The 24701-nt window shown below is 45.0% G+C and overlaps 2 non-coding genes across 2 annotated transcripts; both read left to right on the top strand.

Annotated features, from left to right (window-relative positions):
* Positions 1-8281: 8281 nt before the first annotated feature.
* On the top strand, positions 8282-8357 carry LOC148149960 (small nucleolar RNA SNORD36). Its single transcript, XR_015757306.1, has one exon. It is a non-coding gene; the product is annotated as a small nucleolar RNA SNORD36 (small nucleolar RNA).
* A 15256-nt stretch (positions 8358-23613) lies between these two features.
* On the top strand, positions 23614-23689 carry LOC148149961 (small nucleolar RNA SNORD36). Its single transcript, XR_015757309.1, has one exon. It is a non-coding gene; the product is annotated as a small nucleolar RNA SNORD36 (small nucleolar RNA).
* The last annotated feature ends 1012 nt before the right edge of the window (positions 23690-24701 follow it).

Genomic DNA, 24701 nt, shown 5'->3' on the forward strand with positions numbered 1-24701 from the left:
GTTTGAAGGGACCTGATTACCTTCCATTTACCACTTGTCATTCTACATACCTGAGCAAGATAAAGCAGGAGAACTCTCCTGCTCCTCAGATACTGCCTCAGATTTCTCGCACCACACTCTTCATCTATATACCTGCGCAGTTACAGATCATGTTTAATCTTTTTTCATTGATTATTTCCTTTATTTTTGAGATCTGATTTCTGTCTAAGCTCTCCAATGTTTACAACCTTCCTTTTGTGTTTTCTACCATCTGTAAATCTCTCGTTGAAATTCTTCCAATTAAAGACTGAGTCTGTTTTAATAAATATAATAATGGCATTTTAAAAAGTAGTCTCTCATTGTTGAAGATCTGAAGCCTATTGCCAAGCATCACACAGTACTTGGACTATGTACTACCTACTATTTGTATGTTGGAAAACAGAAGTTAGTTTATTTTTCAAAGTTTGTGAGAAGATTTGTAGCTCGGGTGCTCATTGTTGTGGTTCTGTTCGCCGAGCTGGGAATTTGTGTTGCAGACGTTTCGTCCCCTGTCTAGGTGACATCCTCAGTGCTTGGGAGCCTCCTCTGAAGCGCTTCTGTGATGTTTCCTCCGGCATTTATAGTGGTTTGTTTCTGTCGCTTCCGGTTGTCAGTTCCAGCTGTCCATTGCAGTGGCCGGTATATTGGTCCAGGTCGATGTGTTTGTTGATAGAATCTGTGGATGAGTGCCATACCTCTAGGAATTCCTTGGCTGTTCTCTGTTTGGCTTGTCCTATAATAGTAGTGTTGTCCCAGTCGAATTCATGTTGCTTGTCATCCGCTAGTAAGGATAGCTGGCCGTGTCATTTCATGGCTCGTTTGTCCTAACAGGACAGCTAACGATCCACATCCATGAACACAAACTAGCCACGAAACGACACGACCAGCTATCCTTAGTAGCCACACATGTGGATGACAAGCAACATGAGTTCGACAGATTCAATCAATAAGCACATCGACCCGGACCCAATATACCGGCCACTGCAGCAGACAGCTGGAACTGACAACCAGAAGCGGCAGAGACAAACCACTGTAAATGCCGGAGGAAACATCACAGAAGCTTAGTTTATTTTTGTGTAATAAACTATATATTAACTTGGGTATGGGAACTGTTTGGAGAAATTTACTTGGGATCCCACAGATAACTTTGCTAAACCCGTAACTAATTTTCTTTATCTAGATGCATCATCACAAGTGTGATGTCTTGGTACTGAATATGTGCATAAATACTAACTATATAGTGTGCAGCATTTACTATTGAACTTTAAAGCTATAAATGAAAGAATTTCTCAAAACGTAATGAATATAGCATAAGAAATACTAATCTTGCCTGATCATTATTAGAAAATTAAGAAATGCTTCTTGAACTGGCATCTTACTGCACAGAGCTTAGAAAGGTTTAAAGAATCTGCATTTAGGTGTCAGAAAATGAGATGCAAATATTGCATAACTAATCACATGCTCCAACAATTTTTACTCGGTGGGCGGTTGAACTAAGGGACTGTTTGTAAGGCATTTTCTTAAGTATTTCACAGTGACACTAAGCTCACTTCCATGCATTTTTATTAAGTTAAGACAAATTCCTATTGATTGTGACTCTGATATTTATATTATTGAGAAGTTACATCTTAATGACTTCTCAAAAGCTGGTTTTGTTAATGCAGCATCCAGTCAATATTCCTCTTTGCAATGCAATCAAAGGCATAAACAGTGCCACAGAGATATAAATGGAATGAAGTCAATGGTCTGAAATAAGTCAATTGTACACAGATTTGTTGGATTGATGTCTTGATTGTTTCCAGACTTCATGCAATGTCCTCTCTAAACTCTGCAAAGGGACGATGTAGTTATGTTGATGAACGGTTTCTTTTTGGTTTCTTGGAGTCAACAATTGCTGGGTAAGTTTACAAATGCTACCCATCACATATGTCTGGTCAAACAACAGGCTGGAAGCTTATAGGATGGATGGATGGATGGAGAGACAGACAGACAGACAGACAGACAGGCAGAGAGAGCTCACTTAGTAACCTTTTCCAACTGCATCTCATCTTCTTCAGTTCTGATCTGGAAAAAAGCAGTTTCTTAAAACACAACAACAAAAGGTCTTATTGGCTTATCTCATGATTCCCCTCACAAACTGACCACTTATCTACAGACAAGTGTCATGTCCATTGTTCTTTTTCCTCCTCGAGATGGGTGCTCCCTAAGACCACCCTATCTCATTCTGAGGAAGGAGCACCTGGACCAAGCTGAAGTTGTGCCACCTCTCTGTCACTATGCCCTTTGTCCTGGGAACAATGGGTGTGGCAATGGAGTGCAGGTTTGTGAACAACTCTGGCAGTCCCTGGGTGCTGGACCTGGCTGTCCATGGCAGTTGCCAATCTGTCCATGGAAGCAGACAGACCATCGCACAATTGACTGCATTGCTGCAGCCTCTGGGCAATGAGGGAGTACCATTGTGTCCCTGATGCCTGTCAGTCACTGTTATTCCTCCCTATGAATGTGAATGAATTCTCTGATTGCTGATACAACAGGGCCCCCTCTAGCCTTTCTCCAGTGGTCTATCCTACAACAGGCTGCAACTTTTCTTCCCCAGTTCACTGTGCAGTGAGGTTTTCACCAGCTGGTTTTCCCACACCCTCCATGCCTAACATTCCCACTGAGATGTCTGTATCTGAGCTGGTGGGGACCACATGGGGCAGCCTTGCTAATTCTTCCTCTGAGGATCAGAGTACTTTTGGCCTCAGAAATTCAGGAGATGCTGTCTGGGGGAGTGGGGCATCTCTCCACAGACGTAGGCTGGATGCACCTGCAAGATATGAGAGAGAGAGAGATAGCATCATAGCCTGGTTAGAAGTGATGTGCAATGAATGACATTAACAGCATGGTTAATGAGAGTGTGGCAGCCACATGCAGAATAGTACTTACATATTTGGCAGGACTCGGATATCCACATAGGCTTCTCCTATGAGGCAAGGAATATCTCCTAGTATGGGGTGAGGAGCTGAATGTCAGACACATATCGCCAAACTCCACCCATCGTGGCTCTGCCCTGTTACAGGCTGCCTTCTCCTGTAATCATAGAAAGTTGGGGGTTGGGTGGGGGGAGAATGAGTGAGATGGCATTGGGTATAACCACTGTTAGTGTTGGTGCACATGGGGGAGATGTGTGGAAATGTTTTGAGGGACTGTGGAGTTTGCGCAAACGGTATGCAGGGTTAGTGCTGATGAAGGTTAGAGGAGAGAATGGAAAGAGAAAGTGAGGGAAGGGAAAATGTTGGAGATGATGGTGACAGTTGCAGAATGTGAGCCTTGGAAGGAGGTGGCTGCATTGGCAGAGAGGGAGCCTTGGAGTGAGGTGGCAAGGAATCTGGCACTTACCCTAGTGGAGCAGAGAGGGTCACTGACCTTCCTACAAGACTGCTGGTCATTCCTCTGCATCTGGAAGCAGCACTGACTCAGCTAGGACCAGACTGGCAGTGTGGCCTGGTGCAAACTCCTCAGCTAGTCCTTTAGGAAGGAGTCATCTCTTCTTTGTAAACCACAGCCCATCCTCCAGGGCCCCATTAGAGAATTGCAGTGCCATCTTACTCACCTAAGTAACCTTCTGACTCTGCCCTTTGACAAACAGAGCAGTTGCAGAATGCCAGATTCTGGATTAGTGGTGCTGGAAGAGCACAGCAGTTCAGGCAACATCCAAGGAGCAGTAAAATCGACATTTCAGGTAAAAGCTCTTCATTAGGAATACAGGCAAAGAGCCTGAAGGGTGGAGAGATAAGTGAGAGGAGGGTGGGGGTGGGGAGAAAGTAGCATAGAGTACAATAGGTGAGTGGGGGAGAGGATGAAGGTGATAGGTCAGGGGTGGGAGGGTGGAGTGGATAGGTGGAAAAGAAGATAGGCAGGTAGGACAAGTCATGGGGACAGTGCTGAGCTGGAAGTTTGGAACTGGGGTGAGGTGGGGGAAGGGGAAATGAGGAAACTGTTAAAGTCCACATTGATGCCCTGGGGTTGAAGTTTTCTGAGGCGGAAGATGAGGCGTTCTTCCTCCAGGCGTCTGGTGGTGAGGGAGCGGCGGTGAAGGAGGCCCAAGACCTCCATGTCCTCGGCAGAGTGGGAGGGGGTTGAAATGTTGGGCCACAGGCCGGTGTGGTTGGTTGGTGCGGGTGTCCCAGAGATGTTCCCTAAAGCACTCTTCTAGGAGGCGTCCAGTCTCCCCAATGTAACTTCCAGCTCAGCACTGTCCCCATGACCTGTCCTACCTGCCTATCTTCTTTTCCACCTATCCACTCCACCCTCCCGCCCCTGACCTATCACCTTCATCGCCTCCCCCACTCACCTATTGTACTCTATGCTACTTTCTCCCCACCCCCACCCTCCTCTCACTTATCTCTCTATCCTTCAGGCTCTCTGCCTGTATTCCTGATGAAGGGCTTTTGCCCGAAACGGCGATTTTACTGCTCTTCGGATGCTGCCTGAACTGCTGTGCTCTTCCAGCACCACTAATCCAGAATATGGTTTTCAGCATCTGCAGTCATTGTTTTTACCTACCTTGCAGAATGCCAGTCAGTTTTCAGGTGCACAGCAGGATTTTAAAGATGGTGCAAGTGCAGGGGATGCCTGTCTTTGGGTGGATATCCACAAGCAGCAAGTTGTTCCAGGAACTGGGCATGGTAAGGTAGGATGGAAATTGGCTGGGATAAAGCTCATAGGAACAGAGTAGGAAATTAATACAGTGAGATACAGTGAGAAAAAGTGTTGGGTCTCCCAGAAAAAAACCTCTCTTAAAAACTCATTGCAGCTTAGATTAGCTAAAAAGTACAATTCAGCCCTTTATTTATCTTTCATGCAAGTCTTAAATGTCTATGTGTTCATTTGAACAACATCAAGAGATTTGAATTGGATCAAACACTTTTTCAATTGGATTTTTATTGACTCTGAATGACAGTCTAATTTTTAAAAAGAAGTTTCAAGAACATTTCAAAGACTTTCCAGTGGTATCAGAAGGCTCACTGGCTCTGAATCAAGTGGATGGTGAAAGAGTGGGTATAAAGATATGCAGGAGGCTTGTAAGGAGCATTGGTGGTACAAAGAGGGAATGGGTGGTGTGAGGGGGTGTATGAGTTATATAAGGGGCATATGGATAGGTAGGAATTAAAGGGGTGATGGTTATGACGTCTTACAACCATGTTCCGAACTGGGCCAATGTCCTTGTAGAGGAAGACAGGACTCGTTACATGCATGGCTTAGCACCTAGTGCTACATCAGGCCTGCTCCAGAAGGTGGCTGGCCCATTGTCCAGTTTATTCCATTGGATGAATATGCAGGTAGTGCACATTGGTAAGGTGGTAAAAACAATGACTGCAGATGCTGGAAACCAGATTCTGGATCAGTGGTGCTGGAAGAGCACAGCAATTCAGGCAGCATCTGAGGACAGGCAAAATCGATGTTTCGGGCAAAAGCCCTTCATCAGGAATAAAGGCAGAGAGCCTGAAGCGTGGAGAGATAAGCTAGAGGAGGGTGGGGGTGGGGAGAGAGTGGCATAGAGTACAATAGGTCAGTGGGGAAGGAGATGAAGGTGATAGGTCAGGGAGGAGAGGGTGGAGTGGATAGGTGGAAAAGGAGCTGGGCAGGTCGGACAAGTCCGGACAGGTCAGGGGATCGAGTTTCTGGAGGTTAGAAGCTAGGATGAGGTGGGGGAAGGGGAAATGAGGAAATCCACATTGATGCCCTGGGGTTGAAGTGTTCCGAGGCGGAAGATGAGGCGTTCTTCCTCCAGGCGTCTGGTGGTGAGGGAGCGGCGGTGGAGGAGGCCCAGCACCTCCATATCCTCGGCAGAGTGGGAGGGGGAGTTGAAATGTTGAGCCACTGGGCGATTTGGTTGATTGGTGCGGGTGTCTCGGAGATGTTCCCTAAAGCGCTCTGCTAGGAGGCGCCCAGTCTCCCCAATGTAGAGGAGACCGCATCGGGAACAATGGATACAATAGATGATATTAGTGGATGTGCAGGTAAAACTTTGATGGATGTGGAAAGCTCCTTTGGGGCCTTGGATAGAAGTGAGGGAGGAGGTGTGGGCGCAGGTTTTACAGTTCCTGCGGTGGCAGGGGAAAGTGCCAGGATGGGAGGGTGGGTCGTAGGGGGGCGTGGACCTGACCAGGTAGTCACGGAGGGAACGGTCTTTGCGGAAGGCAGAGAGGGGTGGGGAGGGAAATATATCCCCACCATAGAAAACACCAGATGGCCTCCTTCTTTAGAGACCGCAATTTCCCTTCCCACGTGGTTAAAGATGCCCTCCAACGCATCTCATCCACATCCCGCACCTCCGCCCTCAGACCCAACCCCTCCAACCGCAACAAGGACAGAACGCCCCTGGTGCTCACCTTCCACCCTACCAACCTTCGCATAAACCAAATCATCCGCCGACATTTCCGCCACCTCCAAACAGACCCCACCACCAGGGATATATTTCCCTCCCCACCCCTCTCCGCCTTCCGCAAAGACCATTCCCTCCGTGACTATCTGGTCAGGTCCACGCCCCCCTACGACCCACCCTCCCATCCTGGCACTTTCCCCTGCCACCGCAGGAACTGTAAAACCTGTGCCCACACCTCCTCCCTCACTTCTATCCAAGGCCCCAAAGGAGCTTTCCACATCCATCAAAGGTAGTGCACATTGCCATGGTGGATGTGGGATTGCAGTGGCAGGAGTACCCCTGACGTTTGATTCCCATGAAGTACAAAAACCTATGATTCTAATTGGCCAAAACAGAATCAGTGCAAGTGTATACAATGGGAGCTATGGGGGAAGGATGCAATATTTTGTTCGAGAACAATATCAATCTCCTCTGCTGTAAAGAAAACAACCCCAATGGGACAAATTTCTCTTCATAACTGAAACTCTGTAGTTCATTCAACATCCCGGTGAACCTCCTCTCCAATATTCATATGGTTTCAGGAACTGCACACAGTACTTTAATTGTGTCCTAACCAACATTTTATACAGTTCCAGCATAGCACACCCTGCTTTTAAATTCTGTACTTTGACTAATAAAGGCAAGTATACCATATGTCTTTTTAACTGCTTTACCCACATGACCTGATACCTTAAGGGACTGGTGTACATGTACAACAAGGTCCCTCTGATCCTTGGTGCTTTCCAGGGTTCTACCAGTCATTATGCCTTATTTGTCCTTCTCAAGTCTATTACTTCACATTTATCTGGATTGAATTCCCTTTGTCACTGATCAGCCTATCTGACCAGCATGTTTATATCTGCTTATTGTCTAAGGCTATCCTCACATTTTACCACCCCACCAATTTTTATATCATCTCCAAATTTACTAATCAACCCTCCTACATTCAGTGACAATGGTTCAATATATTGAAATGGTCGATGATTGAATCCAGACTTCCATGATTCCAATGCTGTGATGATATTAAAGCAACAGGCTGATGAAGTCAGGGTACACTGCAAAGATAGACAGTAGAACGGTCTGTGGCTGGGTGGCAATTTGTCTTCCAGGCATGTTGGGGTAGGGATATATTTCTGCATCCTATGCATCTTGGATATGCTGTGTCCTTGTGAAAAAAAAATTCTTTTCAGAGGCATTTGAAAAAATGCTTTTCAATCTTACAGGTTGGGTTGGTCCCAGAGGAAACATATTGTAATAGTACAATCTGAGCTTCTTTATTATTCTGGTCAATGGGTTGGTGCCTCAGCCAAGCCTCTGAAAGGTCGTGGAGTACAGGATCCACCATCTTCCAACATTTCCTCCTCCTCCTCCCAGAAAATGTGCTTCTCCTCTTCATCTTCCTCTTCAAAGTTCACATCTCTCTGGAATATCATAATATGAAAAGCACGACACATCACTCACCGCCAAGTGAAAACCCCCGTGGGAGAATTCTGGAGGGTACCCACCAACCAATCAAAGCAATGGAATCGTGATTTCAGGAATCAGAAGACCTGCTGAATACTTCTTTGTGCTGGGATCACAGCAGTGCTTCCCATGTACATTGAATAACCTTAGTCCCCTAGCACTATCTGCACATTCTTTCTGGTGGCAAGATAGGCTGTAGCACTTAACAATTGCTTAAAAGTGAAGGTATCATTGTAGTTGCCAGCAAATTATGCCAATACCTGCAGAAGACATTTGTGGTGGTCACACACTAGCTGAGCATTGAGGCAGTGTACCTCCTTCCTATTCACAGTTAGCAACACCTTCAGATCAGTCCATAGCTGGTCTGTCAGATGCTCGATGGCAACATGGCTGCAAGTGATGAATCTCTGCACCTGAGGAAATTCCATGATGGTGTAAAACTCATAGGCTTTTAAATCTGAATAGGCACATCAGTCAGGAACTCAATGGACTCTGCTACTCCTAAAACACCATCTGTCACTTTCCTGAAGTCAGCATCACTTGAACAATACAGCTCAGAACCACAGCTGCACCTTGAGACAACTCAGACACAAAGATTGGTGCCAATCTCAACATAATAGCTGCAGATGGTCCATACTCCAACAACCAGCAAGGCCTGAAGCACTCCAGCAGGAGGGTTCACATGTTAGCATGCCTCCAAAATTACTAAAGCTCCACCATGTCACAAAAACTGCTTCTGTGGTGGCAGACCCTATATTGAACATATCATTTCATGCCCTCCTTGCCTCTGTGCATTAGCTTTGCATACCTCAACAAAGGGGCATTTGGAGCAAATCCTCCTCATGAATGTCCCTCACAAAGGGGTTTACACATTGCCAGTCCGTGCTCACTCAATCCCATGTCCAAGGATGAGCTTACTTGTTCCATTTTGATGGCTGACTGGACTTTTTGCTCTTCCTCATTAATCCCGACAGATGTACTTGCTCACAACTGCCACAAACCATACCTTTAACTCTCTGCATGCTGTCTTCACAGAATGCCCACTATGTGCCAAAGCATGAAGCTCTCTCTGATCCATACTCTTTGCATTCATTGTTTGGAATTACTCCTGCCTCCATAACTGGCTGCCCACAACAATGTTGCCTCCTCTCAATGAAATGGGAGCATTAGCAACCCTGCCCACTTCCCCTTATCATATCTCATTCTGCCCTTCAAAAAGCTCTCATTTGGCACATTTGCATCAAATGGTGATCCACAGGTTTTTAGCAGGTACTTATTGCATACTATACAACAGCACTGCTAAATTTCCAGGAATCGGGTCCACATCAGGAAAGAGTCCTATTAGTTGATGATATGCCCACCTTCAGTCCCATTCTACTGCATCTTGAAAATACCATGCAATATTTTAAACAACCCAAAACCTTCCACTTCTTTTAGCTATGTTTCAGACCTATTGTTTCCATTCTCAACCATGAAGATCTGTCACTCATTAATAAATGCATCTTTATTGTTTCTCAATTCATTTAGCATGAATAGTTTTCATTGAATGCCTTCAATTTTAACATGATTGAAGCAGCAATGTAGAAAATAAGTACAGATTATAACTAGACAGAATATACAGCTCTCTCTTCAGTATCTTGTTATTTGCAAATTGTATGCTGGAAGAGAATTATTTTCTTTCACTTGAGAACTCAAGAAGTGAGAATCAAAATTCTGTATTAATTTAAACCCTTGACAGGGCCTGCTGAAAAATATGCTTTCTCACATAAAGCGGAATCATGTCTTTGTCCTTACTAGCACACTTGGATTTATTCAGCATACAAGATAAAAGTAACTGCTGCTGTTCAGAGCTGACTGCCTGAGATTCTATCCACCTCAATCTATATTGCCTTTCTCAAGCTCAAAGATCCACCTCAGCTGCTTCAAAGTGATACATAAATATATTAAATTATGTTAGTATACAATGTTTTCTAACATTTCTAGTTGGAACAAATCTTAATATGACAAGAAAAAAGTTACCATAGGTTTTGAAAGTATCAATTTGCAATACAGTAAAACGATATCTAATCATTGCACCTTACAGTTATTGGTTGACCGCATTTCACTTAGATTGCAGCTCGTTTCTATGACTGATAAATCTTATATTGTTCTGCAGTTTCCTGTCAGCAGACAACTGAACATTATTTTTAGCATTGCTTACTATTAGGTCTCATTCTCTATTGCAGTTTCTTACACCATTACCTTATTTGATCTGTTTTTCTTTTGGCATTTTCCCTCAAAGGCCTATCACACTTGATTTTTGTGTTAAACTTAGTAATTGCTCAGTGCCACAAAACTGTGGATTAATCTTGGTTCATTTTAATTTGATAACATTTAAAACAAAATTGGAACTTCGAATTAACAGATAAAACAACAAGATTTTGAGGTGTCTACGGTAACAAACGGTATCCACAAAGGGCCCAGGCTTGTCCCTTGTGTCTGAAGCCTGTCCAGTTCTCCAAATTGCTGCAGCTAGAAGAACCTACCACTGGCTGAATGTCCTAGAATAGACTGGGATCCCTGAAGCCAGCATCATCTATAAAACAACAATGTGTATCTGGCCAAGCCCTGGTACTCTGGATTCTGGATGGCAGACAAAAGGATATTGGTGCCCTTGGGTCATCAGGGTCCTGATAGGTGATGTACAGGAGAGAAGTCTTCTTCCCCAAGGGCTGCCAGAGCAGACCATGATACTAGACCCTACCAGCTTGGTCTGAGGTCATATACAGGTCATTGTGATAATCACTATTTGGAGGAATGCCTAGTAATGCAAGAAGAGGGTAACTGACCTATTCCTGTCTGTCTGGGTAAATGCCAGCAAACCTCATGCTCACTTGGTCTTGGCAACCTCCCACCTCCTGCTCTAACACTCCCACTTCTGCAAGCAGCATCTCACTTGCTCTGGCCCACCCAGCACACTCAGATTACTGAACCTTCATTTCTTCTGCACTGTATACTCGACACACCTCACCAATATACCCCCAACTGTACCAGCCACAATATATTGGAAACCAAAAGGTATTTCATTCAAGTACATCCATGAGGGGCATGGATAGGGTAAATAGGCAAAGTCTTTTCCCTGGGGTCGGGGAGTCCAGAACTAGAGGGCATAGGTTTAGGGTGAGAGGAGAAACATATAAAAGAGACCCAAGGGGCAACCTTTTCATGCAGAAGGTAGTGCGTGTATGGAATGAGTTGCCAGAGGAAATGGTGGAGGCTGGTACAATTGCAACATTTAAGAGACATTTGGATGGGTATATGAATAGCAATGGTTTGGAAAGATATGGGCCGGGTGCTGGCAGGTGGGACTAGATTGGGTTGGGATAGCTGGTTGGCATGGACAGGTTGGATCGAAGGGTCTGTTTCCATGCTATACATCTCTATGACTGTAAAATAGCAAATATAAATCCTCTATTTAAGTAGGAAGGGAAGCAGAAATGTAGAAATGATAGGACAGTTGGCTTGACATCTGTCATGAGGAAGATATTAGATTCGATCATTAAAGAGATGATAGCTACATGCCTAGAAATCTCTAGATAATTGAGAATAGTCAGCCTGACTTCATGAACATGAAATCATGTCTAACCATTTATGAGAGCTCTTTGAAGAGAGGATTCAGGGTAATCCAAGATGGAGGACAGAAAAATTGTAGTTCTAAGAGCTGTGCCTTTTTTGAGGAGTAGTGCACTACAGGTGTACTGCACTTGGATTTTGAGATGGTATTTGATAAGATGTCACATCCAAGTTTACTGTAGAGAATAAAGTTCAAGATGGAGGGGCAACATATTAGCTTGAGTGGACGATTGGCTGGCTGGCAGTAAACAAGAGTTTGCAAGAATGGTTCTTTGTTGGATTAGCAAGATATAATGAGTGGAGTCCCTCACGTGTCTGTGCGGCAGCCCCAACTTTTTAACAATTTGCATGAATAATTTAGAAGAGGGGAACAAAGTTTGAGAGCTAAAATTGCAGATAACACAAACATAAGTATATTTGTGAAGAAACATAAGGAGGTTGTAGAAGGATAAAGATAGATTGGGTAAGTTGGCAAAAAGCTGACAGATGCATTATAACATGGGAAAATGCGAAGTAATTCACATTGGCAGGAACAACAAAAAAAACAGAGTTTTACTTAAATGGAAAAATGTTACAAAAATTCAAGGGGCAGACAGATTTACTTGTTCTGGCTCATGAGTCACAAAAAGTTAATCTGCAAGTACAGCATATAATCAAGAATGCTCATGGGATACTACCCTTTATTATGAAAGGAATTGAACATCAAAGTAAGAACCAAACACAGAAGATGCTGAAATAAACTTACCACTCTAGCAGTATCTGTGGAAGAGAAATAGACTTAACATTTCAAATCCAGGAATAACTTCTGACTAGTTTAAGTTCTGAAGAAGAGTCATGCTGGACTCAAAATGTTAACTCTGTTTCTCTCTCCACAGATGCTGCCAGGCCTGCAGAGTTTCTCCAACATTTTCTGTTTTTATTTAAGATTTACAGCATTCGCAGTGTTTTGCTTTTATTAAAGTAAGGATGTTATGTCTCAGCTACACAGGACATTGATGAGACTGTATCTCAAACACTGTGTGCAGTTTTGGTCATATTTATTAAAGGAAGGATGTAATTGGATTGGAGATGGCTTAGGGAGAATTACTAGAATAGTACATGAAATGAATTAGTTGACTTCAGAGGATAGGTTGGACAGACCTGGCTTGTTTCTGCTGGAGTTCAGAAGAGTGATGGGTGACCTGATTGAAATATATAAAATCTTAAATAATCTTGATAAGCTCAACATGTAAAGAATGTTTCTTCTAGTGGGTGAGTCCAACATCAAAGAGTACTGTTTTAAAATTACAGGTTACACCTTTATGACTAAGAAGAGGGGAATTGTTTTTCTCTCAGAATATTGTGCAACTTGAAACCCTCTGCCTCAGAGAGCTCTGGAAGCTGGAATATTTTTTTAATACGGAGATGGATAGATTCTTGTTAGTTAGCAGAATCAAATGTTATCGGGGTAGATGAGATGTTTATGTGAGTATGTGAGTTGTTTATAAGAGATTAATAAATTAAATCAAACATATACTTTTTCATTACACTTTTCAGAAGACAACAAGGTTAAGCAAAGTAATTTAACACAACAATCACCCTTCAAGTACTGCAACTGTCTACTGTAGCATCCTGTTGGACTGGGAGACCTATATAGCAATGGTTTCATCTTACTAGGTCAATTCTTACAATCTTTGGATTTTTGGAGACCAGACAATTAAAGATATGCTTTGGGATCCGTTATAAGTCTGAGTGCACAATTTCATGGGAATTAGCCAGAAAATTTAAACTTCTAGAGGACAATTCTGCCAATCCCTAGCATCCCCCATGAATATCTTCAAGTCTGAGCAAGAGTCGGAGGCTTTGATTAGTCCCATGCTCCTTACCGCAATAGTTATCCAAGACATTTTTAACAGATTATAACCTGGTTTAACATTTCCTGGGTAATTCTGAAACCAATACCTGATCAGCACTCCCCTCTACTAATGAACAACTTTTCTGACCACCTAACCCCTGGTTACCAACCTACTCTCGACCTAATCAATTCTCCCAAGAGGACAACCTTTGAGCACTATGATTACCTCAGGCCTTCTGGCTACACAGTGAACCAACTCCACGACTCTGCATACTGTGGAAATGTTCTCAGCATTGCTGCTGCTCAGAAGGTTCAGGCTACTGTGTATTCATGTATTCTCACAAGTGATGCAATGTTCCCCAAAATCCCTATTTTGTTTTATCCAGAAGAAGTGCTCTTGCACACAAATGAATTTGGTTTGCTCCCCCAACTGTCAAATAACCAGTTTTTCACTAATTAACCACATTTAAAAGGCATCTGGATGGGTATATGAATAGGAAGGGTTTAAAGGGATACGGGCTAAGTCAAGATTAGAGTGGTGCTGGAAAAGCACAGCAGGTTAGGCAGCACCTGAGGAGCAGGGAAATCAACGTTTCGGGCAAAAGCCATTCATCAGGAATGAGGCAGGGGGTCTCCAGGGTGGAGAGATAAATGGGAGGTGGGTGGGGCTGGGGAGAAGTGCAATAGGTGGATGGAAGTGGGGATGAAAGTGATAGGTCAGAGAGGAGGGTGGAGCGGATAGGTGGGAAGGGAGATTGGCAGGTAGGACAGGTCATGGGGATGGTGCTGAGCTGGAAGGTTGGAACTGGGGTAAGGTGGGGGGAGGGGAAAATGAGGAAACTGGTGAAGTCCACATTGATGTCCTCGGGTTGAAGTGTTCCGAGGCGGAAGATGAGGCATTCTTCATCCAGGCGTCGGGTGGTGAAGGAGTGGTGGTGGAGGAGACCCAGGACCTGCATGCCTGCAAGTCCTCGGCAGAGTGGGAGGGGGAGTTGAAATGTTCAGCCACAGAGTGATGGTGTTGATTGGTGTGGGTGTCCCAGAGATGTTTCCTAAAATGCTCTGCAAGAAGGTCTGCAGTCTCCCCAATGTAGAGGAGACGGCATCGGGAGCAATGGATACAATAAATGACATTTGTGGATGTGAAGGTGAAACTTTGATGGATGTGGAAGGCGCCTTTGGGGCCTTGGATGGAGGTGAGAGGGGAGATGTGGGCACAGGTTTTGCATTTCCTGTGGTGGCAGGGGAAGGGGTCAGGAGGGGAGGGTGGGTTGTTGGGGGGCGTGGACCTGACCAGGTAGTCACGGAGGGAATGGTCTTTGTGGAAAGCGGAAAGGGGTGGGGAGGGAAATATATCCCTCATGGTGGGGTCTGTTTGGAGGTGGCGGAAATGTTGGCAGATGATGCGGTTTATGTGGAGGTTGGTGGGGTGGAAGGTGAGGACCAGGGGGGTTCTGTCCTTGTTACGGTTGGAGGGGTGGAATCTGAGGGCGGATGTGCGGGATGTTGGAGGGCATCTTTCACCATGTGGGAAGGGAAACTACAGTCTTTAAAGAAGGAGGCCATCTGGTGTGTTCTGTTGTGGAACTGATCTTCCTGGGAGCAGATACGGCGGAGGTGGAGGAATTAGGAATACAAGAATGCATTTTTGCAGGAGATAGGTTGGGAAGAGGTGTAATCCAGGTAGCTGCGGGAGTCAGTGGGTTTGTAAAAAATGTCAGTGTTGAGTCGGTCGTCATTGATCGAGATGGAATCTCCAACAATGGGCTAAGTACTGGCAAATGGGATTAGATTAATTTAGGATATCTGGTCAGCATGAATGAGTTGGACCGAAATGTCTGTTTCTGTTCTGTACATCTCTATGACTCTATGACGCCAGTAAAACACCTGTTTTCCAACAGATTAATGTATAGGCAAGCATCATTAAGGGCAATATTGATCACCAAAGATGAGCAAAAGGTTAGGAAGAGAGGGAAGGGGCTAAATTAAAATGGAGTTTGAAGGGACCTGATTACCTTCCATTTACCACTTGTCATTCTACATACCTGAGCAAGATAAAGCAGGAGAACTCTCCTGCTCCTCAGATACTGCCTCAGATTTCTCGCACCACACTCTTCATCTATATACCTGCGCAGTTACAGATCATGTTTAATCTTTTTTCATTGATTATTTCCTTTATTTTTGAGATCTGATTTCTGTCTAAGCTCTCCAATGTTTACAACCTTCCTTTTGTGTTTTCTACCATCTGTAAATCTCTCGTTGAAATTCTTCCAATTAAAGACTGAGTCTGTTTTAATAAATATAATAATGGCATTTTAAAAAGTAGTCTCTCATTGTTGAAGATCTGAAGCCTATTGCCAAGCATCACACAGTACTTGGACTATGTACTACCTACTATTTGTATGTTGGAAAACAGAAGTTAGTTTATTTTTCAAAGTTTGTGAGAAGATTTGTAGCTCGGGTGCTCATTGTTGTGGTTCTGTTCGCCGAGCTGGGAATTTGTGTTGCAGACGTTTCGTCCCCTGTCTAGGTGACATCCTCAGTGCTTGGGAGCCTCCTCTGAAGCGCTTCTGTGATGTTTCCTCCGGCATTTATAGTGGTTTGTTTCTGTCGCTTCCGGTTGTCAGTTCCAGCTGTCCATTGCAGTGGCCGGTATATTGGTCCAGGTCGATGTGTTTGTTGATAGAATCTGTGGATGAGTGCCATACCTCTAGGAATTCCTTGGCTGTTCTCTGTTTGGCTTGTCCTATAATAGTAGTGTTGTCCCAGTCGAATTCATGTTGCTTGTCATCCGCTAGTAAGGATAGCTGGCCGTGTCATTTCATGGCTCGTTTGTCCTAACAGGACAGCTAACGATCCACATCCATGAACACAAACTAGCCACGAAACGACACGACCAGCTATCCTTAGTAGCCACACATGTGGATGACAAGCAACATGAGTTCGACAGATTCAATCAATAAGCACATCGACCCGGACCCAATATACCGGCCACTGCAGCAGACAGCTGGAACTGACAACCAGAAGCGGCAGAGACAAACCACTGTAAATGCCGGAGGAAACATCACAGAAGCTTAGTTTATTTTTGTGTAATAAACTATATATTAACTTGGGTATGGGAACTGTTTGGAGAAATTTACTTGGGATCCCACAGATAACTTTGCTAAACCCGTAACTAATTTTCTTTATCTAGATGCATCATCACAAGTGTGATGTCTTGGTACTGAATATGTGCATAAATACTAACTATATAGTGTGCAGCATTTACTATTGAACTTTAAAGCTATAAATGAAAGAATTTCTCAAAACGTAATGAATATAGCATAAGAAATACTAATCTTGCCTGATCATTATTAGAAAATTAAGAAATGCTTCTTGAACTGGCATCTTACTGCACAGAGCTTAGAAAGGTTTAAAGAATCTGCATTTAGGTGTCAGAAAATGAGATGCAAATATTGCATAACTAATCACATGCTCCAACAATTTTTACTCGGTGGGCGGTTGAACTAAGGGACTGTTTGTAAGGCATTTTCTTAAGTATTTCACAGTGACACTAAGCTCACTTCCATGCATTTTTATTAAGTTAAGACAAATTCCTATTGATTGTGACTCTGATATTTATATTATTGAGAAGTTACATCTTAATGACTTCTCAAAAGCTGGTTTTGTTAATGCAGCATCCAGTCAATATTCCTCTTTGCAATGCAATCAAAGGCATAAACAGTGCCACAGAGATATAAATGGAATGAAGTCAATGGTCTGAAATAAGTCAATTGTACACAGATTTGTTGGATTGATGTCTTGATTGTTTCCAGACTTCATGCAATGTCCTCTCTAAACTCTGCAAAGGGACGATGTAGTTATGTTGATGAACGGTTTCTTTTTGGTTTCTTGGAGTCAACAATTGCTGGGTAAGTTTACAAATGCTACCCATCACATATGTCTGGTCAAACAACAGGCTGGAAGCTTATAGGATGGATGGATGGATGGAGAGACAGACAGACAGACAGACAGACAGGCAGAGAGAGCTCACTTAGTAACCTTTTCCAACTGCATCTCATCTTCTTCAGTTCTGATCTGGAAAAAAGCAGTTTCTTAAAACACAACAACAAAAGGTCTTATTGGCTTATCTCATGATTCCCCTCACAAACTGACCACTTATCTACAGACAAGTGTCATGTCCATTGTTCTTTTTCCTCCTCGAGATGGGTGCTCCCTAAGACCACCCTATCTCATTCTGAGGAAGGAGCACCTGGACCAAGCTGAAGTTGTGCCACCTCTCTGTCACTATGCCCTTTGTCCTGGGAACAATGGGTGTGGCAATGGAGTGCAGGTTTGTGAACAACTCTGGCAGTCCCTGGGTGCTGGACCTGGCTGTCCATGGCAGTTGCCAATCTGTCCATGGAAGCAGACAGACCATCGCACAATTGACTGCATTGCTGCAGCCTCTGGGCAATGAGGGAGTACCATTGTGTCCCTGATGCCTGTCAGTCACTGTTATTCCTCCCTATGAATGTGAATGAATTCTCTGATTGCTGATACAACAGGGCCCCCTCTAGCCTTTCTCCAGTGGTCTATCCTACAACAGGCTGCAACTTTTCTTCCCCAGTTCACTGTGCAGTGAGGTTTTCACCAGCTGGTTTTCCCACACCCTCCATGCCTAACATTCCCACTGAGATGTCTGTATCTGAGCTGGTGGGGACCACATGGGGCAGCCTTGCTAATTCTTCCTCTGAGGATCAGAGTACTTTTGGCCTCAGAAATTCAGGAGATGCTGTCTGGGGGAGTGGGGCATCTCTCCACAGACGTAGGCTGGATGCACCTGCAAGATATGAGAGAGAGAGAGATAGCATCATAGCCTGGTTAGAAGTGATGTGCAATGAATGACATTAACAGCATGGTTAATGAGAGTGTGGCAGCCACATGCAGAATAGTACTTACATATTTGGCAGGACTCGGATATCCACATAGGCTTCTCCTATGAGGCAAGGAATATCTCCTAGTATGGGGTGAGGAGCTGAATGTCAGACACATATCGCCAAACTCCACCCATCGTGGCTCTGCCCTGTTACAGGCTGCCTTCTCCTGTAATCATAGAAAGTTGGGGGTTGGGTGGGGGGAGAATGAGTGAGATGGCATTGGGTATAACCACTGTTAGTGTTGGTGCACATGGGGGAGATGTGTGGAAATGTTTTGAGGGACTGTGGAGTTTGCGCAAACGGTATGCAGGGTTAGTGCTGATGAAGGTTAGAGGAGAGAATGGAAAGAGAAAGTGAGGGAAGGGAAAATGTTGGAGATGATGGTGACAGTTGCAGAATGTGAGCCTTGGAAGGAGGTGGCTGCATTGGCAGAGAGGGAGCCTTGGAGTGAGGTGGCAAGGAATCTGGCACTTACCCTAGTGGAGCAGAGAGGGTCACTGACCTTCCTACAAGACTGCTGGTCATTCCTCTGCATCTGGAAGCAGCACTGACTCAGCTAGGACCAGACTGGCAGTGTGGCCTGGTGCAAACTCCTCAGCTAGTCCTTTAGGAAGGAGTCATCTCTTCTTTGTAAACCACAGCCCATCCTCCAGGGCCCCATTAGAGAATTGCAGTGCCATCTTACTCACCTAAGTAACCTTCTGACTCTGCCCTTTGACAAACAGAGCAGTTGCAGAATGCCAGATTCTGGATTAGTGGTGCTGGAAGAGCACAGCAGTTCAGGCAACATCCAAGGAGCAGTAAAATCGACATTTCAGGTAAAAGCTCTTCATTAGGAATACAGGCAAAGAGCCTGAAGGGTGGAGAGATAAGTGAGAGGAGGGTGGGGGTGGGGAGAAAGTAGCATAGAGTACAATAGGTGAGTGGGGGAGAGGATGAAGGTGATAGGTCAGGGGTGGGAGGGTGGAGTGGATAGGTGGAAAAGAAGATAGGCAGGTAGGACAAGTCATGGGGACAGTGCTGAGCTGGAAGTTTGGAACTGGGGTGAGGTGGGGGAAGGGGAAATGAGGAAACTGTTAAAGTCCACATTGATGCCCTGGGGTTGAAGTTTTCTGAGGCGGAAGATGAGGCGTTCTTCCTCCAGGCGTCTGGTGGTGAGGGAGCGGCGGTGAAGGAGGCCCAAGACCTCCATGTCCTCGGCAGAGTGGGAGGGGGTTGAAATGTTGGGCCACAGGCCGGTGTGGTTGGTTGGTGCGGGTGTCCCAGAGATGTTCCCTAAAGCACTCTTCTAGGAGGCGTCCAGTCTCCCCAATGTAACTTCCAGCTCAGCACTGTCCCCATGACCTGTCCTACCTGCCTATCTTCTTTTCCACCTATCCACTCCACCCTCCCGCCCCTGACCTATCACCTTCATCGCCTCCCCCACTCACCTATTGTACTCTATGCTACTTTCTCCCCACCCCCACCCTCCTCTCACTTATCTCTCTATCCTTCAGGCTCTCTGCCTGTATTCCTGATGAAGGGCTTTTGCCCGAAACGGCGATTTTACTGCTCTTCGGATGCTGCCTGAACTGCTGTGCTCTTCCAGCACCACTAATCCAGAATATGGTTTTCAGCATCTGCAGTCATTGTTTTTACCTACCTTGCAGAATGCCAGTCAGTTTTCAGGTGCACAGCAGGATTTTAAAGATGGTGCAAGTGCAGGGGATGCCTGTCTTTGGGTGGATATCCACAAGCAGCAAGTTGTTCCAGGAACTGGGCATGGTAAGGTAGGATGGAAATTGGCTGGGATAAAGCTCATAGGAACAGAGTAGGAAATTAATACAGTGAGATACAGTGAGAAAAAGTGTTGGGTCTCCCAGAAAAAAACCTCTCTTAAAAACTCATTGCAGCTTAGATTAGCTAAAAAGTACAATTCAGCCCTTTATTTATCTTTCATGCAAGTCTTAAATGTCTATGTGTTCATTTGAACAACATCAAGAGATTTGAATTGGATCAAACACTTTTTCAATTGGATTTTTATTGACTCTGAATGACAGTCTAATTTTTAAAAAGAAGTTTCAAGAACATTTCAAAGACTTTCCAGTGGTATCAGAAGGCTCACTGGCTCTGAATCAAGTGGATGGTGAAAGAGTGGGTATAAAGATATGCAGGAGGCTTGTAAGGAGCATTGGTGGTACAAAGAGGGAATGGGTGGTGTGAGGGGGTGTATGAGTTATATAAGGGGCATATGGATAGGTAGGAATTAAAGGGGTGATGGTTATGACGTCTTACAACCATGTTCCGAACTGGGCCAATGTCCTTGTAGAGGAAGACAGGACTCGTTACATGCATGGCTTAGCACCTAGTGCTACATCAGGCCTGCTCCAGAAGGTGGCTGGCCCATTGTCCAGTTTATTCCATTGGATGAATATGCAGGTAGTGCACATTGGTAAGGTGGTAAAAACAATGACTGCAGATGCTGGAAACCAGATTCTGGATCAGTGGTGCTGGAAGAGCACAGCAATTCAGGCAGCATCTGAGGACAGGCAAAATCGACGTTTCGGGCAAAAGCCCTTCATCAGGAATAAAGGCAGAGAGCCTGAAGCGTGGAGAGATAAGCTAGAGGAGGGTGGGGGTGGGGAGAGAGTGGCATAGAGTACAATAGGTCAGTGGGGAAGGAGATGAAGGTGATAGGTCAGGGAGGAGAGGGTGGAGTGGATAGGTGGAAAAGGAGCTGGGCAGGTCGGACAAGTCCGGACAGGTCAGGGGATCGAGTTTCTGGAGGTTAGAAGCTAGGATGAGGTGGGGGAAGGGGAAATGAGGAAATCCACATTGATGCCCTGGGGTTGAAGTGTTCCGAGGCGGAAGATGAGGCGTTCTTCCTCCAGGCGTCTGGTGGTGAGGGAGCGGCGGTGGAGGAGGCCCAGCACCTCCATATCCTCGGCAGAGTGGGAGGGGGAGTTGAAATGTTGAGCCACTGGGCGATTTGGTTGATTGGTGCGGGTGTCTCGGAGATGTTCCCTAAAGCGCTCTGCTAGGAGGCGCCCAGTCTCCCCAATGTAGAGGAGACCGCATCGGGAACAATGGATACAATAGATGATATTAGTGGATGTGCAGGTAAAACTTTGATGGATGTGGAAAGCTCCTTTGGGGCCTTGGATAGAAGTGAGGGAGGAGGTGTGGGCGCAGGTTTTACAGTTCCTGCGGTGGCAGGGGAAAGTGCCAGGATGGGAGGGTGGGTCGTAGGGGGGCGTGGACCTGACCAGGTAGTCACGGAGGGAACGGTCTTTGCGGAAGGCAGAGAGGGGTGGGGAGGGAAATATATCCCCACCATAGAAAACACCAGATGGCCTCCTTCTTTAGAGACCGCAATTTCCCTTCCCACGTGGTTAAAGATGCCCTCCAACGCATCTCATCCACATCCCGCACCTCCGCCCTCAGACCCAACCCCTCCAACCGCAACAAGGACAGAACGCCCCTGGTGCTCACCTTCCACCCTACCAACCTTCGCATAAACCAAATCATCCGCCGACATTTCCGCCACCTCCAAACAGACCCCACCACCAGGGATATATTTCCCTCCCCACCCCTCTCCGCCTTCCGCAAAGACCATTCCCTCCGTGACTATCTGGTCAGGTCCACGCCCCCCTACGACCCACCCTCCCATCCTGGCACTTTCCCCTGCCACCGCAGGAACTGTAAAACCTGTGCCCACACCTCCTCCCTCACTTCTATCCAAGGCCCCAAAGGAGCTTTCCACATCCATCAAAGGTAGTGCACATTGCCATGGTGGATGTGGGATTGCAGTGGCAGGAGTACCCCTGACGTTTGATTCCCATGAAGTACAAAAACCTATGATTCTAATTGGCCAAAACAGAATCAGTGCAAGTGTATACAATGGGAGCTATGGGGGAAGGATGCAATATTTTGTTCGAGAACAATATCAATCTCCTCTGCTGTAAAGAAAACAACCCCAATGGGACAAATTTCTCTTCATAACTGAAACACTGTAGTTCATTCAACATCCCGGTGAACCTCCTCTCCAATATTCATATGGTTTCAGGAACTGCACACAGTACTTTAATTGTGTCCTAACCAACATTTTATACAGTTCCAGCATAGCACACCCTGCTTTTAAATTCTGTACTTTGACTAATAAAGGCAAGTATACCATATGTCTTTTTAACTGCTTTACCCACATGACCTGATACCTTAAGGGACTGGTGTACATGTACAACAAGGTCCCTCTGATCCTTGGTGCTTTCCAGGGTTCTACCAGTCATTATGCCTTATTTGTCCTTCTCAAGTCTATTACTTCACATTTATCTGGATTGAATTCCCTTTGTCACTGATCAGCCTATCTGACCAGCATGTTTATATCTGCTTATTGTCTAAGGCTATCCTCACATTTTACCACCCCACCAATTTTTATATCATCTCCAAATTTACTAATCAACCCTCCTACATTCAGTGACAATGGTTCAATATATTGAAATGGTCGATGATTGAATCCAGACTTCCATGATTCCAATGCTGTGATGATATTAAAGCAACAGGCTGATGAAGTCAGGGTACACTGCAAAGATAGACAGTAGAACGGTCTGTGGCTGGGTGGCAATTTGTCTTCCAGGCATGTTGGGGTAGGGATATATTTCTGCATCCTATGCATCTTGGATATGCTGTGTCCTTGTGAAAAAAAAATTCTTTTCAGAGGCATTTGAAAAAATGCTTTTCAATCTTACAGGTTGGGTTGGTCCCAGAGGAAACATATTGTAATAGTACAATCTGAGCTTCTTTATTATTCTGGTCAATGGGTTGGTGCCTCAGCCAAGCCTCTGAAAGGTCGTGGAGTACAGGATCCACCATCTTCCAACATTTCCTCCTCCTCCTCCCAGAAAATGTGCTTCTCCTCTTCATCTTCCTCTTCAAAGTTCACATCTCTCTGGAATATCATAATATGAAAAGCACGACACATCACTCACCGCCAAGTGAAAACCCCCGTGGGAGAATTCTGGAGGGTACCCACCAACCAATCAAAGCAATGGAATCGTGATTTCAGGAATCAGAAGACCTGCTGAATACTTCTTTGTGCTGGGATCACAGCAGTGCTTCCCATGTACATTGAATAACCTTAGTCCCCTAGCACTATCTGCACATTCTTTCTGGTGGCAAGATAGGCTGTAGCACTTAACAATTGCTTAAAAGTGAAGGTATCATTGTAGTTGCCAGCAAATTATGCCAATACCTGCAGAAGACATTTGTGGTGGTCACACACTAGCTGAGCATTGAGGCAGTGTACCTCCTTCCTATTCACAGTTAGCAACACCTTCAGATCAGTCCATAGCTGGTCTGTCAGATGCTCGATGGCAACATGGCTGCAAGTGATGAATCTCTGCACCTGAGGAAATTCCATGATGGTGTAAAACTCATAGGCTTTTAAATCTGAATAGGCACATCAGTCAGGAACTCAATGGACTCTGCTACTCCTAAAACACCATCTGTCACTTTCCTGAAGTCAGCATCACTTGAACAATACAGCTCAGAACCACAGCTGCACCTTGAGACAACTCAGACACAAAGATTGGTGCCAATCTCAACATAATAGCTGCAGATGGTCCATACTCCAACAACCAGCAAGGCCTGAAGCACTCCAGCAGGAGGGTTCACATGTTAGCATGCCTCCAAAATTACTAAAGCTCCACCATGTCACAAAAACTGCTTCTGTGGTGGCAGACCCTATATTGAACATATCATTTCATGCCCTCCTTGCCTCTGTGCATTAGCTTTGCATACCTCAACAAAGGGGCATTTGGAGCAAATCCTCCTCATGAATGTCCCTCACAAAGGGGTTTACACATTGCCAGTCCGTGCTCACTCAATCCCATGTCCAAGGATGAGCTTACTTGTTCCATTTTGATGGCTGACTGGACTTTTTGCTCTTCCTCATTAATCCCGACAGATGTACTTGCTCACAACTGCCACAAACCATACCTTTAACTCTCTGCATGCTGTCTTCACAGAATGCCCACTATGTGCCAAAGCATGAAGCTCTCTCTGATCCATACTCTTTGCATTCATTGTTTGGAATTACTCCTGCCTCCATAACTGGCTGCCCACAACAATGTTGCCTCCTCTCAATGAAATGGGAGCATTAGCAACCCTGCCCACTTCCCCTTATCATATCTCATTCTGCCCTTCAAAAAGCTCTCATTTGGCACATTTGCATCAAATGGTGATCCACAGGTTTTTAGCAGGTACTTATTGCATACTATACAACAGCACTGCTAAATTTCCAGGAATCGGGTCCACATCAGGAAAGAGTCCTATTAGTTGATGATATGCCCACCTTCAGTCCCATTCTACTGCATCTTGAAAATACCATGCAATATTTTAAACAACCCAAAACCTTCCACTTCTTTTAGCTATGTTTCAGACCTATTGTTTCCATTCTCAACCATGAAGA

This window comes from Chiloscyllium plagiosum, unplaced genomic scaffold, assembly GCF_037043375.1.
Source record: "Chiloscyllium plagiosum isolate Xiang-an unplaced genomic scaffold, Cpla_swu_hap1 HiC_scaffold_5, whole genome shotgun sequence".
Classification (NCBI taxonomy): Eukaryota; Metazoa; Chordata; class Chondrichthyes; order Orectolobiformes; family Hemiscylliidae; genus Chiloscyllium; species Chiloscyllium plagiosum.